The sequence below is a fragment of the Trichomycterus rosablanca genome, chromosome 6 (assembly GCF_030014385.1).
Source record: "Trichomycterus rosablanca isolate fTriRos1 chromosome 6, fTriRos1.hap1, whole genome shotgun sequence".
NCBI classification, from domain to species: domain Eukaryota; kingdom Metazoa; phylum Chordata; class Actinopteri; order Siluriformes; family Trichomycteridae; genus Trichomycterus; species Trichomycterus rosablanca.
This window is the reverse complement of record NC_085993.1, coordinates 46,689,026-46,703,228: the sequence shown is the minus strand read 5'-3', so window position 1 is coordinate 46,703,228 and position 14,203 is coordinate 46,689,026. Positions and strand designations below refer to the sequence as shown.

The following is a 14,203-nucleotide window of genomic DNA, read 5'->3' as shown; positions in this document are numbered from 1 at the left end:
GATGTAGTGTGCGGCGTATGGTCTGAGCACTGACAGGCTGACCCCCCACCTTTTCAATCTCTGCAGCAATGCTGACAGCACTCCTGCGCCTATCTTTCAAAGACAGCAGTTGGATGTGACGCTGAGCACGTGCACTCAGCTTCTTTGGACGACCAACGCAAGGTCTGTTCTGAGTGGACCCTGCTCTTTTAAAACGCTGGATGATCTTGGCAACTGTGCTGCAGCTCAGTTTCAGGGTGTTGGCAATCTTCTTGTAGCCTTGGCCATCTTCATGTAGCGCAACAATTCGTCTTTTAAGATCCTCAGAGAGTTCTTTGCCATGAGGTGCCATGTTGGAACTTTCAGTGACCAGTATGAGAGAGTTTGAGAGCTGTACTACTAAATTGAACACACCTGCTCCCTATGCACACCTGAGACCTAGTAACACTAACAAATCACATGACATTTTGGAGGGAAAATGACAAGCAGTGCTCAATTTGGACATTTAGGGGTGTAGTCTCTTAGGGGTGTACTCACTTTTGTTGCCGGTGGTTTAGACATTAATGGCTGTATATCGAGTTATTTTGAGGGAAGAATAAATTTACACTGTTATATAAGCTGCACACAGACTACTTTTCATTGTGTCAAAGTGTCATTTCGTCAGTGTTGTCCCATGAAAAGATATACTTAAATATCTGCAGAAATGTGAGGGGTGTACTCACTTTTGTGATACACTGTATATACAACCCCTGGCAAAAATTATGGAATCACCACTCTTGGAAGATGTTCTTTCAATTGTTAAATTTTGTAGAAAAAAAAGAAATCACAGACATGCCACAAAACTATCATTTCTCAAACTGTCAACCCTCTGGCATTAAGAAACAATAAAAAAAGAAACAAATATAATAGTTGTGGTCAGTCACAATTGCTTTTTTTTAGATCAAGTAGAGGAAAAAAATATGGAATCACTCAAATCTGAGGAAAAAATTATGGAATCATTAGAAAACACTGCACCATTATTACTTTGTTGCACCACCTCTGGCTTTTATAATGGTTTAAACTCTATGAGGCATGGAGTTAACTAATGACAAACAGTATTCTTCATCAATCTGCCTTCAACTGTCTCTTGCTGTTGCCAGATCAGCTTTGCAGGTTGGAACCTTGTCATTGACCATTTTCTTCAATTTCCACCAGAGATTTTCAAATGGATTGAGATCCGGACTATTTGCAGGCCATGCCATTGACATTATATGTTTTCTTGAAGGAACGTTTTCACGTCCTTTGCCCTATGGCAAGATGCATTATCATCTTGAAAAATGAAGTCATCATCACCAAACATCCTTTCAACTGATGGAACAAGAAAAGCGTCCAAAATTTCAATGTGGACTTTGGCATTTATTGAAGACCATCTCCACTGTGCCTTTACCCGACATGCAGGCCCATATCATCAACAACTGTGGAAATTAACATGTTTTCTTTAGGCAGTTATCTTCATAAATTTCATTGGACAGACACCAAACAAAAGTTCCAGCATCATCACCTTGCCCAATGCAGATTCGCGATTCATCACTGAAGATCACTTTTATCCAGTCACCCACAGTCCACGATTGCTTTTCTTTAGCCTACTTTAACCTTGTTCTTTTCTTTTTAGGTGTTAATGGTGGCTTTTGTTTGGCTTTTCTGTATGTAAATCCCATTTCTTTTAGGTGATTTCTTACAGTTCAGTCACAGACATTGACTCCACTTTCCGGCCACTTGTTTCTCATTTGTTTTGTTGTGCATTTTCTGTTTTCAAGACATATTGCTTTGTTTTCTATCTTGATGCTTTGATGTCTTACTTGGTCTACCAGTATGCTTCCCTTTTACAACCTTCCCATTTTGTTTGTACTTGGTCCAGATTTTAAACACAGCTTACTGGGAACAACCAACATCTTTTGCGACATTCCACAATGATTTATCTTCTTGAAGGAGTTTTATAATCCTCTCATTTGTTTCAACTGACATATCTTGTGTTGGAACCATGATTCATGACAATCTGCTTTGTGCAACAGCTCTCCGAGGTGTGAGCACTCTTTTTAAACTGAAGAATAATTAGCAAATCTAATCTGCTGCAGATGTTTTGTTTTTAAACTGCAAATTACAGAGTGATTCCATAATTTTTTCCTCAGATTTGAGTGATTCCATATTTTTTTCCCTCTACTTGATCTAAAAAAAGCAATTGTGACTGACCACAACTATTATATTTGTTTCTTTTTTTTATTGTTTCTTAATGCCAGAAGGTTGACATTTTGAAAAATGATAGTTTTGTGGCATGTCTGTGATTAATTTTTTTTCTACAAAATTAAACAATTGACAGAACATCTTCCAAGAGTGGTGATTCCATAATTTTTGCCAGGGGTTGTATATATATATATAATTATTATTCTTATAAATATTCTGCTCTCTAATAACGCTCCAGCCGTCTTAACCCACAACTCACATTTATCCATTATGTTACAGCCAGCTTCCGGCGTAGTGATGAAGCATCACTCCCTACTCCCTACACAGTCTGAAGTTCACTTCATTTTACCATTTTCGTTACCTTTGGATTGGAATCTCACTTAAAATGGTGGAATACTCTACATAGTGCACTTCACAGGAACAACTATGGTGAATGGAACGCTCCAACAGAATTGGCGCTAATGGTTGAAAGAGCGCTTTCTGAACCAATCAGACCTTCTGATTTTAATTGTTAGTAAGAAATGCTGTTATTTGCGTCACAGATGATGTGTCAATGAAACGCTTGATTGGCTTTTAATTTCCCTCCCACCCGAGTTAGCTGTTTGAATGTCCTTTCCTACCAGCAACTTTTCAATAAACGTGGGGTAAAACATGCTGGCCACGTGGTTTTATGTTTACTACTATAATTACTAATACTAATTTTACAAACTATTACTGACGTTTGGTGCAGTAATCAAAGGAACCTGGGATTCCTATGAAGAAAACATCTCAATTATTTAATAGTAACCAAGAAAGATGGATAAAACATGGTAAATCATCCTTCGTCCCAGGATTTTCATTCAAACTGGTTGCTGCCAACTTGCTCTTTTTTTTTTTAAAAGCGCTAATGACCATTTGTTGTCACCAGTCCTTGCCATTTTTGCCACCATAAATGAACAAGGGTTTAAAACTGTATTACTCGGTGTTGCCACCGGTCGGCTGGGTGCATCTGGCGGGCATAATTGGCAGTGCCTGCAGCAGATACTAATTGGCCACCGTATCTGCAGGGTGGGGGCCGGACTATGTGCGGACGCTGTGTAAGGACCCTGATTGGCGGAAGAGACGCCTGTGCAGAATGCAGGGGCGAGAAGAGGAGGGCTGTACATGTGTCGGAAGAGGCGTGTACAGCGACGTGCTCTCCTCGGATGCAATCGAGTATCCCTCAGTAACCAATAAAAAGATTAATAAGGGGAAGCGGTTGTGAGTTCAAATCTCACTAGCAAGTTTGATACCTGAGGATGCCCAAATCCCTACAGGTTCAGGTCAGAACAATAAAGAATTCTGCTAAATGAGATAACAATTAGTGTTTTCACATCGGTCTATGTTGCTCAAATTTGTACCAGCCGTTTAAACGCGTATAACAGCCGGCTGGTATTACAAAACTCAAGAAAATAATTAAAGACAATAAAAATGCCAACTGCCAAATCCAGTACAATCTCCAGGACTGACACGAGCTTAAAAAACAACCACTAAAAATTGTGCAATCAGTGGGATAAGATAATTGAATCAGGGCCATCAGACGAATGAAAGAAGCTTTGGAAAAAGCCGACTCCCCCTGATCCGCCTGCGGTTTCATATTAGCAGGGTGGGCCGCGCTCCAGCACGGAGGCACGGTGCCATGCAGCTGCTCTGGCACACGCCGCACACTCCTCTCACACTCCACACACACCGACACACTCCCTCACCCACGGTCCTTCACTCCACCCTGAGCAGGATGCACCGCCGGCAAGCCTGAACGCGGCCCGGCTTGCACAAGTGCACCGACCTCTTCTGTCAAACCCACACACCCACCCACACCCACACACACACACACACACACACACATCCTGAAGCCTGTGGTCTGAAACCTGAGCAGTTCTTTACCTGCCTGGCTGCGAGTAGGGGCAAATCGCTCTTGACACCAGACTAAGCCGCAAGGGGTGGATTTTTCTCTTTGTTAAGGGAAGTGCCCCTGCAACCCCCTCCACACCTACTTCTTAAAACACTCAGTCAGGTGAAAGCGAGGTCAGGCACTCAAATCCCTCCCTGCATCTGAGGAAAAAAAAGCAGCCCACAAGGGTTAAACCCAGCGGCCTAGCCTCGAGCAGTCTTGCCCTGCCAATACTTTATAAATCTCACAGTGTGTGCAGGAGTCATCACCACTTTCTGGCCTCTTTGAAAAGTGTACAGGGAGGGGTGGGTGAGACATGTACCAACAGCTCAGAGGTGATTACAGCAGACAAGAAGATTCAGTGCTCCTTTTCTGAACCTCACACCGATGGTACTCACAGGTTCATAAATCATAAATTCATTACCAACTCTACTTAAATGAGGGAACGGTCCAAGTGTGCTCGCTCGCTCACGTGTTCTCGATCATCATGGATGAAGAAACAAAGCTAGCATCAGTTAATTAATACAGAAGGGCATATGTTTTTCTTTAATCAGATCAAGAATTGTTGAATTGTTTGGCTAGAGGCCAAAATTAGTGCTTTTCCACCAAAAGAACCCTGGTTCTTGAACCGGTTCTGTTCAGGTGTCTTCGAACCTTGGTGTTTTGTAGAGAACCAACCCGCATTTCCACCAGTTTTTGGTAAAACATCACTAAAGTTCCATGACACGAACATCCACTTGGTGAAATAACCATCAAATCCAGTCTAAAAGCTCCACATGTACAGTGTATCACAAAAGTGAGTACACCCCTCACATTTCTGCAGATATTTAAGTATATCTTTTCATGGGACAACACTGACAAAATGACACTTTGACACAATGAAAAGTAGTCTGTGTGCAGCTTATATAACAGTGTAAATTTATTCTTCCCTCAAAATAACTCCATATACAGCCATTAATGTCTAAACCACCGGCAACAAAAGTGAGTACACCCCTTAGTGAAAGTTCCTGAAGTGTCAATATTTTGTGTGGCCACCATTATTTCCCAGAACTGCCTTAACTCTCCTGGGCATGGAGTTTACCAGAGCTTCACAGGTTGCCACTGGAATGCTTTTCCACTCCTCCATGACGACATCACGGAGGTGGTGGATATTCGAGACTTTGCGCTCCTTCACCTTCCGCTTGAGGATGCCCCAAAGATGTTCTATTGGGTTTAGGTCTGGAGACATGCTTGGCCAGTCCATCACCTTTACCCTCAGCCTCTTCAATAAAGCAGTGGTCGTCTTAGAGGTGTGTTTGGGGTCATTATCATGCTGGAACACTGCCCTGCGACCCAGTTTCCGGAGGGAGGGGATCATGCTCTGCTTCAGTATTTCACAGTACATATTGGAGTTCATGTGTCCCTCAATGAAATGTAACTCCCCAACACCTGCTGCACTTATGCAGCCCCAGACCATGGCATTCCCACCACCATGCTTGACTGTAGGCATGACACACTTATCTTTGTACTCCTCACCTGATTGCCGCCACACATGCTTGAGACCATCTGAACCAAACAAATTAATCTTGGTCTCATCAGACCATAGGACATGGTTCCAGTAATCCATGTCCTTTGTTGACATGTCTTCAGCAAACTGTTTGCGGGCTTTCTTGTGTAGAGACTTCAGAAGAGGCTTCCTTCTGGGGTGACAGCCATGCAGACCAATTTGATGTAGTGTGCGGCGTATGGTCTGAGCACTGACAGGCTGACCCCCCACCTTTTCAATCTCTGCAGCAATGCTGACAGCACTCCTGCGCCTATCTTTCAAAGACAGCAGTTGGATGTGACGCTGAGCACGTGCACTCAGCTTCTTTGGACGACCAACGCGAGGTCTGTTCTGAGTGGACCCTGCTCTTTTAAAACGCTGGATGATCTTGGCCACTGTGCTGCAGCTCAGTTTCAGGGTGTTGGCAATCTTCTTGTAGCCTTGGCCATCTTCATGTAGCGCAACAATTCGTCTTTTAAGATCCTCAGAGAGTTCTTTGCCATGAGGTGCCATGTTGGAACTTTCAGTGACCAGTATGAGAGAGTGTGAGAGCTGTACTACTAAATTGAACACACCTTCTCCCTATGCACACCTGAGACCTAGTAACACTAACAAATCACATGACATTTTGGATGGAAAATGACAAGCAGTGCTCAATTTGGACATTTAGGGGTGTTGTCTCTTAGGGGTGTACTCACTTTTGTTGCCGGTGGTTTAGACATTAATGGCTGTATATGGAGTTATTTTGAGGGAAGAATAAATTTACACTGTTATATAAGCTGCACACAGACTACTTTTCATTGTGTCAAAGTGTCATTTTGTCAGTGTTGTCCCATGAAAAGATATACTTAAATATCTGCAGAAATGTGAGGGGTGTACTCACTTTTGTGATACACTGTATCTGTGTTTAACTGGATTAACTTCACGTGTGGTGTTTATGCAGCTCAGGGTTCTGAATCTGCAAAAATCTTCACCTAAATAAAGCGTAACGTGGCTGAATGTACTAAAAGTACCACACAGGAACATTAAATCTCTCTCTGTTATTACTGGTTGTAAGGGGGCGGCATGGTGGCTAAGTGGGTAGCACTGTCGCCTCACAGCAAGAAGGTTCTGGGTTCGATCCCCGGGTGGGGCGGTCCGGGTCCTTTCTGTGTGGAGTATGCATGTTCTCCCCATGTCCGCGTGGGTTTCCTCCGGGTGCTCCGGTTTCCTCCCACAGTCCAAAGACATGCAAGTGAGGTGAATTGGAGACACTAAATTGTCCATGACTGTGTTTGATATAACCTTGCGAAGTGATGAACCTTGAGTAATGAGTAACTACCGTTCCTGTCATGAATGTAACCAAAGTGTAAAACATTTGATAGCTCATTGATAGCCAGTGATAGCTCAGTGGTTAAGGTACTGGACTAGTAAACAGAAGGTTGCCGGTTCAAGCCCCGCCACCGCCAAGTTGCCACTGTTGGGTCCCTGAGCAGGACCCTTAACCCTCAATTGCTCATTGTGTAAGTCGCTTTGGATAAAAAGCGTCTGCTAAATGCTGAAAATGTAAATGTAAATGATGTTAAAATCCTAATAAACAAACAAACTGGTTGTAAGTGCTGTTCTGCCCAAATTAATCGGTCATTGTTTTAGTACAACAAGCCACGTGAAGCTTTATTTTTCATGTTAAGCTTTTTTCGTACTGTCCGGGTCACTTTTACCACGTCATATCACACAGTTCATCTCTTTAAAAATATCAGCGAATATCAGCGGCAAACTGGATCCAAATTTAATCAGGTGAACTGATGATGAAAGTGCAGCACAAATGCAATTTTACAGCTTCTCATGTGAAAGCATCCAAACCTCTACACTGTGACACGCCCACTGATGACGACACGGTTCACGCTCAAAAACCAAGTATTCTGTGGTGCCAGATTAGAACCCTAGTTCACTGTCTGGAACCTCTTTTTTTGGTGGAACACAGAGCCGGATCCGCGTAGGTGGAAAAGGGGTAAGAGTGTCCCTCACCTTGTGTCTGATGAGGGCTTTAGGAACAAGTAGCGTTTTTTTTTCTTCTGGTTCACAATTAGGAGAAAAATTTGACTACTGTACTTACGGCCAATTGAGTCATTCGTTCACTGACCAATAATAAACTAAAACTAGCAGCCTGGACACACAATCTAGAGCAGAGTTTTTCAATATCTATGATTTTTTTACGTGACCCAGGCAACACAAACACAATGCATCAACAAACAATGCATCTTACTCTCTATTTTGCTCTTTACAATCTGGTCCCACTATGATTTTCAAGATGTAACATAAAGCCTCCTTAAGGATATTTATTTATTAGGATTTTAACTTCATGTTTTACACTTTGGTTACATTTATGACAGAATCTGTAATTACTCACTACACAAGATTCCTCAGTTCACAAGTTTAATGTCAAACACAGTCATGGAAAATTTAGTGTCTCTAATTAACATGTCTTTGGACTCTGGGAGAAAACCGGAGCTCCCATAGGAAACCCACACAGACATGGGGAGAACATGCAAACTCCACACAGAAAGGACCTGGACCGCCCCACCTGGGTGGGACTGAACCTTCTTGCTGTGAGGTGACAGTGCTACCCACCAGAGATGGGGAGTCGCACGTATGTTGCACACACAGCAACTTCAGTCTCGACTCGGATTCGTTTCAAATGACTCGGACTCGACTCATCACTCTGAAAAAAAATGACTCGTAAACATTCGTAAACTCGTAAAAGTCCCTAGCATCTGCATGTGTTAACATTAGTTTTGTTATATATATATATATATATATATATATATATATATATATATACACACACACCCACAATGCACGCAATGGGTAAATGTTACAACCAGTTTATTTCTACACTACATTTCCAATATATGTTTTGTGTATATTATATTGACTCGTGACTTGACTCGAACTCGTATTTTGTGACTTGTGAACATCTCTGCTACCCACTAAGCCACCGTGACGCCCCTTGTTCATGTACAAGCTTATTTAATTAATATTATTATTCTTCTGCAATCTTTTTTTTTGGCCTGCGACTCTTACGGTTTGAAAAATCCTGATCTAGGGAACTAATGTGCCCACCACCCATGGTAGTTATGTTTACCAGTTTGGTTGTCATGAATTGGCAATACATGATAAGTAAATGTACATTAATAATGACTAGAACATCAAAAGCTTCAATGAATGCAAAGCAAGACAAGACATGATATGAACCAAACAGCCTAATTTCATGAGCTCTGTGATTTCCCAGACATGTTTCCTGCTGGCTTTAGCTGTGACTACTGGAGCAAGACGCCCAGTGCAGCCTACATAACTGGGTAATGGGCTTGCTTGACTCTTAAACCTCCTTAAAATGGTTTTCAAAAAGTCATCCATACAAGAGAAAGTTGCTTAATGGTCAGTTATTTAACAACATAAAAGAAGCTGATCGGAAGTTCTTCTGATCCAACTAAGTAAGAAAACTTAAACCATTGCTCAATATTGCCAATCTGATTTAGGCCTGAATTGCTCCTTCAGTGGCCAAACTTATTAGGCTGTGACTAATGTTCTGATTCCTGAGAGGAAGCTGGGTAAGCTAAGCATGCTGTAGCACACAAGCCTTCAATCCTACATCAAAAGCACCAATAGCCCTGATAACATGATGCTAAATCACGTAGGAAAAGCAGCAAGGCCGGGCAGGCCCAGGAATTTATCTATGCTTGCTGAAGAGCACAGCAGAGAAAGCAAGTCGTCTGTTTGAACTAGCTTTCACCTCTGATGTTCTCAGAATTCAAAGCCATGGTGTCTACCTTCCCCTCCAAAAAAAAAAAATAAATAAAAAAATATAAGATAGATGCCATTTCTGCTGCTGTTTTTGTGTCTACATTACTGGAAAACTTTTTGTAAAAAAAAAAAAAAAAAAATCAATTATGAAAAATTGTATACGTTTATTTTGGGTTTTTGAAAAGTCTTGTAGACTTTCCCTTTCACTCTCGGGAGATACGCTGTTATAACAAATCCCTTCTGCCATTCTACATTCACAAAGTGACTTACAGTACTGTAAAACCAATTGAGGGTTAAGGGCCTTGCTTAAGGGCCCAGCAGTGGCAACCTAGCAGTGATGGGGCTTGAACCAGTGACCTATTAATTACTAGTCCAGTACCTGAACCTCTAGGCTACAACTGCCCTAATTACATGACATTTACATTTTCTACATTTAGTGGCTTCTATCCAAAGGGCGGCACGGTGGCTTAGTGGGTAGCACTGTCGCCTCACAGCAAGAAGGCCCTGGGTTCGACCCCCAGGTGAGTCAGTCCGGGTCCTTTCTGTGCGGAGTTTGCATGTTCTCCCCATGTCTGCATGGGTTTCTTCCGGGAGCTCCGGTTTCCTCCCACAGTGCAGAAACATGCAGCCAGGATAATTGGAGACACTGAATTGTCCTATAGGTACCTAGTCACTAGAATGCATAAACCAGTGCATTGTAGTGCCGGTCCCAAGCCCGGATAAATAGGGAGGGTCGTGTCAGGAAGGGCATCCGGCGTAAAAACCAAATCAATAATGCGGATCACGATCCGCCTGCGACCCCCAACGGGAGCAGCCGAGGAAATAGATAGAGTGGCTTCTATTCAAAGCGACTTACAATACCGTGACAGTATACAGTCTAAACGATTGAGGGTTAAGGGCCCAGCAGTGGCAACCTAGTAGTGATGGGGCTTGAACCAGTGATCTTTCGATTACTAGTCCTGTACCTTAAGGTCTAGGCTACAAATGCCACTCTATACAGCACCCACTCCACCCTGCCTGCAGTTTCTTCTTCACTCTGCATTACTTTTTACACTCGACCTCAAGTATTTAAATCCGTCTACTCTCATCACATCAACTCCTTGCAACTTTGCTTTGTCAAGCCACGATACACAGCACAATCTACCTTAATAGTTAAATGTAAACCTAAAACATCCAGCGACGATGCGATGCTTCATGTTGTCTCAATTACAAAAACACTTGTCCATGTTTTGACTCCACCACCTCTCCCCCCAAAGGTCCACGTAATTGCTTGGAAGTTTTCCAAAGTCAGTTACCCATGTTGTGTTTTTAGCTGCTTTATACTTCGACATCTTGGACATTTGACTAAGCGATTGCTAACTGAATTGCCGTAGGATTGCTAGGACCACATCATAGTGCAAATTAACCAGTAAACAAGATGTTGTGTGTATCATTGAGTGTATCACCGAAGCAAATTCCTCGTATGTGTAACATACCTGGCGAAATAAAGTGATTCTGATTCTGATTCTGATTCTAAACATGAAGTACTTGAACGCTACGTGAATGAAAAGCATTAAATTGCTAAACACAAACCTTAAATTTGACATTTCACAGCAAACTGCATATTGCACAGGAAAAGGCTCATTTCACAGTCCGTGATGTGATTTAATGACCCTGAATTAAGTAGGGCCTTACTCATAATCCATGAAGACTTCTGACTCATATTTATATAAAAATGAATTAAAATTGAATCCTGTAAATTTGTGGCTTGTGACTACGCCTCAGACCGCATTAGCAGAAAAATCTTCATTCACTCAAATATGCATGAACTGTGTGTGTCTGCACAAACCAGCAACTTCTACTCAACATACACTAAAACGTTCAGTGCTTCCCTAGTGAACACACATAAACTAAAGCCTATTCCAGAAACACCAGTACCAGTCACAGCCAGTGATGTGCAGACAAAAATGGTGACTCCATGCCCTGTGAGTTAAAGTGTGTCAGCCAGTTCAGCGACACACAAGTGCCTGCCTGAGCATGTTTCTATTAGCATCTCGAGGTCAGCCTTGTGTTTTCTAAGTGTTGTTTGTGCTGGTCAGCGTCACGCCCTAAAGCACAGGAATCCCCCGCAAGGCTCAGTCCTGCTAGAACACATCAGTACCCTGTAGTATGACAGCAGTTACGGGACCGTACAGGCAGACCACTGGGTAGACTGGCGTGCTTGTTCGTTCATGTTTTCATTAGGATTTCTGTTTCCCTCCCTCAGCAAATCATAGCTAACCACATGCTAACCACAAAACAGAACCTGTGGCCAGGGCTGACATATTTACTACTTAACATTAATGTTTATTTACTGCTTTAAGCAGGGGTCTTTGGTCTGTGGGATGTGTCTTTTAAGGGTGAGCACAAGCACTTGAAATGTAGAAAAAATGTAGTTATTAATTAGTAATTACTTATTTAAGGGCTAAAAATACAGAAAGTAAAAGAAGTGCCTGTAATATATTAAAAGTAGAAAGTTAATTAAAAGCAAGGTCATTGCTTTTTCATCAAATTAAAAGCTGTCATGTGATTCCAGAATGGCTTGTGATGAAAGCTTGGAGCAATCTTTATGTATTTATGTATTAAAGGTTGAGGATGAAGTGAATGTGTTTGTTTTTTTGTTCATTAGGATTTTAATGTCATGTTAAGATTCATCAGTTTACAAGTTTACTGTCAAACACAGTCATGGACAATTCAGTGTCTCCAATTCACCTCACTGCATGTCTTTGGACTGTGGGAGAAAACCGGAGCACCCGAAGGAAACCCACGCAGACACAGGGAGAACATGCAAACTCCACAAAGAAAGACCCGGACTGCCCCACCTGGGGATCGAACCCAGGACCTTCTTGCTGTGAGGCGACAGTGCTACCTACTTAGCCACCGTGCCACACCTTTTCGGAGTGTGTCATGCGATTCCAGAATTGCTTGTAATGAGAGGTTGGAGCAATCTTTATGCATTTCTGTATTAAAGGTTGAGGATGAAGTGAATGTGTGGGTGGTGTAAAAGAGAGTTGAAGGTAAAAGAGGAAGAGGACGACCAGCAACAAGATGAATGTATACAATCAACAAACAATGGAAGAGCCATTAAGAAGCAGGAGGTTATTCTGGAGAAACACTATTCACATGGTCTCCAGGCGTCAGAATCGATTGATAGCACTTACTAATAATCTGGTTTATAAATAATTGCTTAGCTTATAAGTGCATTTTAATTTCATGCATGAAATGTAATTAATTGTACTTGCTTTTAAAACCCTGGTCTGTTCACTGTGGTTTCATTTGGTCAACCAGTGTTTTATAATGTAATAGATAAACGTGGTAAAAGTAAATGTGCCTGCAGCATTACAGGCTTCAGACTATGTCTTTTACATCACTCTATGGTTTTAGGGTTAGAGTTATAACAGAGCTCAGTTTATAATGCATATTGACATGTCAAGGGACAGTGGCACCCTAGTGGGTAGGGCTTTGGGCTATCATTGGAAGGTTGAGAGTTCAAATCCCAGCTCTGCCTTTCAGCCACTGTTGGGCCCTTGAGCAAGGCCCTTAACCCTCTCTGCTCCAGGGGTGCCGTACAATGGCTGACCCTGCACTCTGACCCCAGCTTCCAAACAAGCTGGGATATGTAAAAAAAAGTTTTATTGTACTGTAAACGTGTAAATGTACATATGACAAAAAAGCATTCTATCATTCTATTCTACACCAATCAGGAATAACATCATGACCACCTTCCTAAGATTGTGTTGGTCCCCCTTTTGCTGCCAAAACAGCCCTGCAACTGTGATGCACTGTGACATCTTTCAATCTGAACCAGCATTAAGTTCTTCAGCAGTTTGAGCTACAGTAGCTCGTCTGTTGGATCGGACCACACGGGCCAGCCTTCACTCCCCACATGCATCAATGAGCCTTGGTCGCCCATGACCCTGTCACCGGTTTACCACTGTTCCTTTCTTGGACCACTTTTGATAGATACTGACCACTGCAGACCGGGAACACCCCACAAGAGCTGCAGTTTTGGAGATGCTCTGACCCAGTCGTCTAGCCATCACAATTTAGCCCTTGTCAAACTCACTTGTCCATTTTTCCTGCTTCTAACACTTCAAGTTTGAGGATAAAATGTTCACTTGCTGCCTAATATATCCCCCCCACTAACAGGTGCCGTGATAAAGAGATAATCACTGTTATTCACTTCACCTGTCAGTGGTCATAATGTTGTGCCTTGTCAGTGTATGTCCTTGTTTGTTTTAATATTTTTTTTAGGAACTGCAACTATGTTTTTCAACATGGCAGTCAGCAGGAAGCACAGTTTCTACCTTACTTTCCAAACATACACATTTATTATATATTTTTCTGCAACTCTCTTTCTGATCAAAGCCGTGAACAGGATGTGCAGTTCCTACCTTAATTCTACACATTATATAATTTAGGAAAGCTCAGAACCATAGTGCAGTGCAGAATACATGACTTGTGATCATCATTTTGCAGTCATGAGGGATTTCAGGCTTTTCAATCAGTCGCCAGTGAAGGTTCACAAACTATGTAGCTACCGTAACAAAAACAAAGAATTCATGCAAAAAAAAATGAAAGAAATATGCTTTCAAGACACAGGAAGCAGGAAAGCTGGTTGTTTAATACGGAACATGATAACGGCTGCAGAGTAAAGACGTGGGTAATTAAATAAAAAAAATGTGAACTGATTTGCAGTTCTAGCGAAAAAGTACTTGACTGTCTTAGCAGTGTAGTCAAAACCGCTTGTTTATATGGGAACCATGTTG

At 42.1% G+C, this 14,203-nt stretch overlaps 1 protein-coding gene across 1 annotated transcript in view; it reads right to left on the bottom strand.

The window, feature by feature from the left end:
• Positions 1 to 14,203, bottom strand: part of opa1 (OPA1 mitochondrial dynamin like GTPase) — a 68,418-nt gene that overhangs the window by 13,631 nt on the left and 40,584 nt on the right. The window lies entirely within an intron of this gene.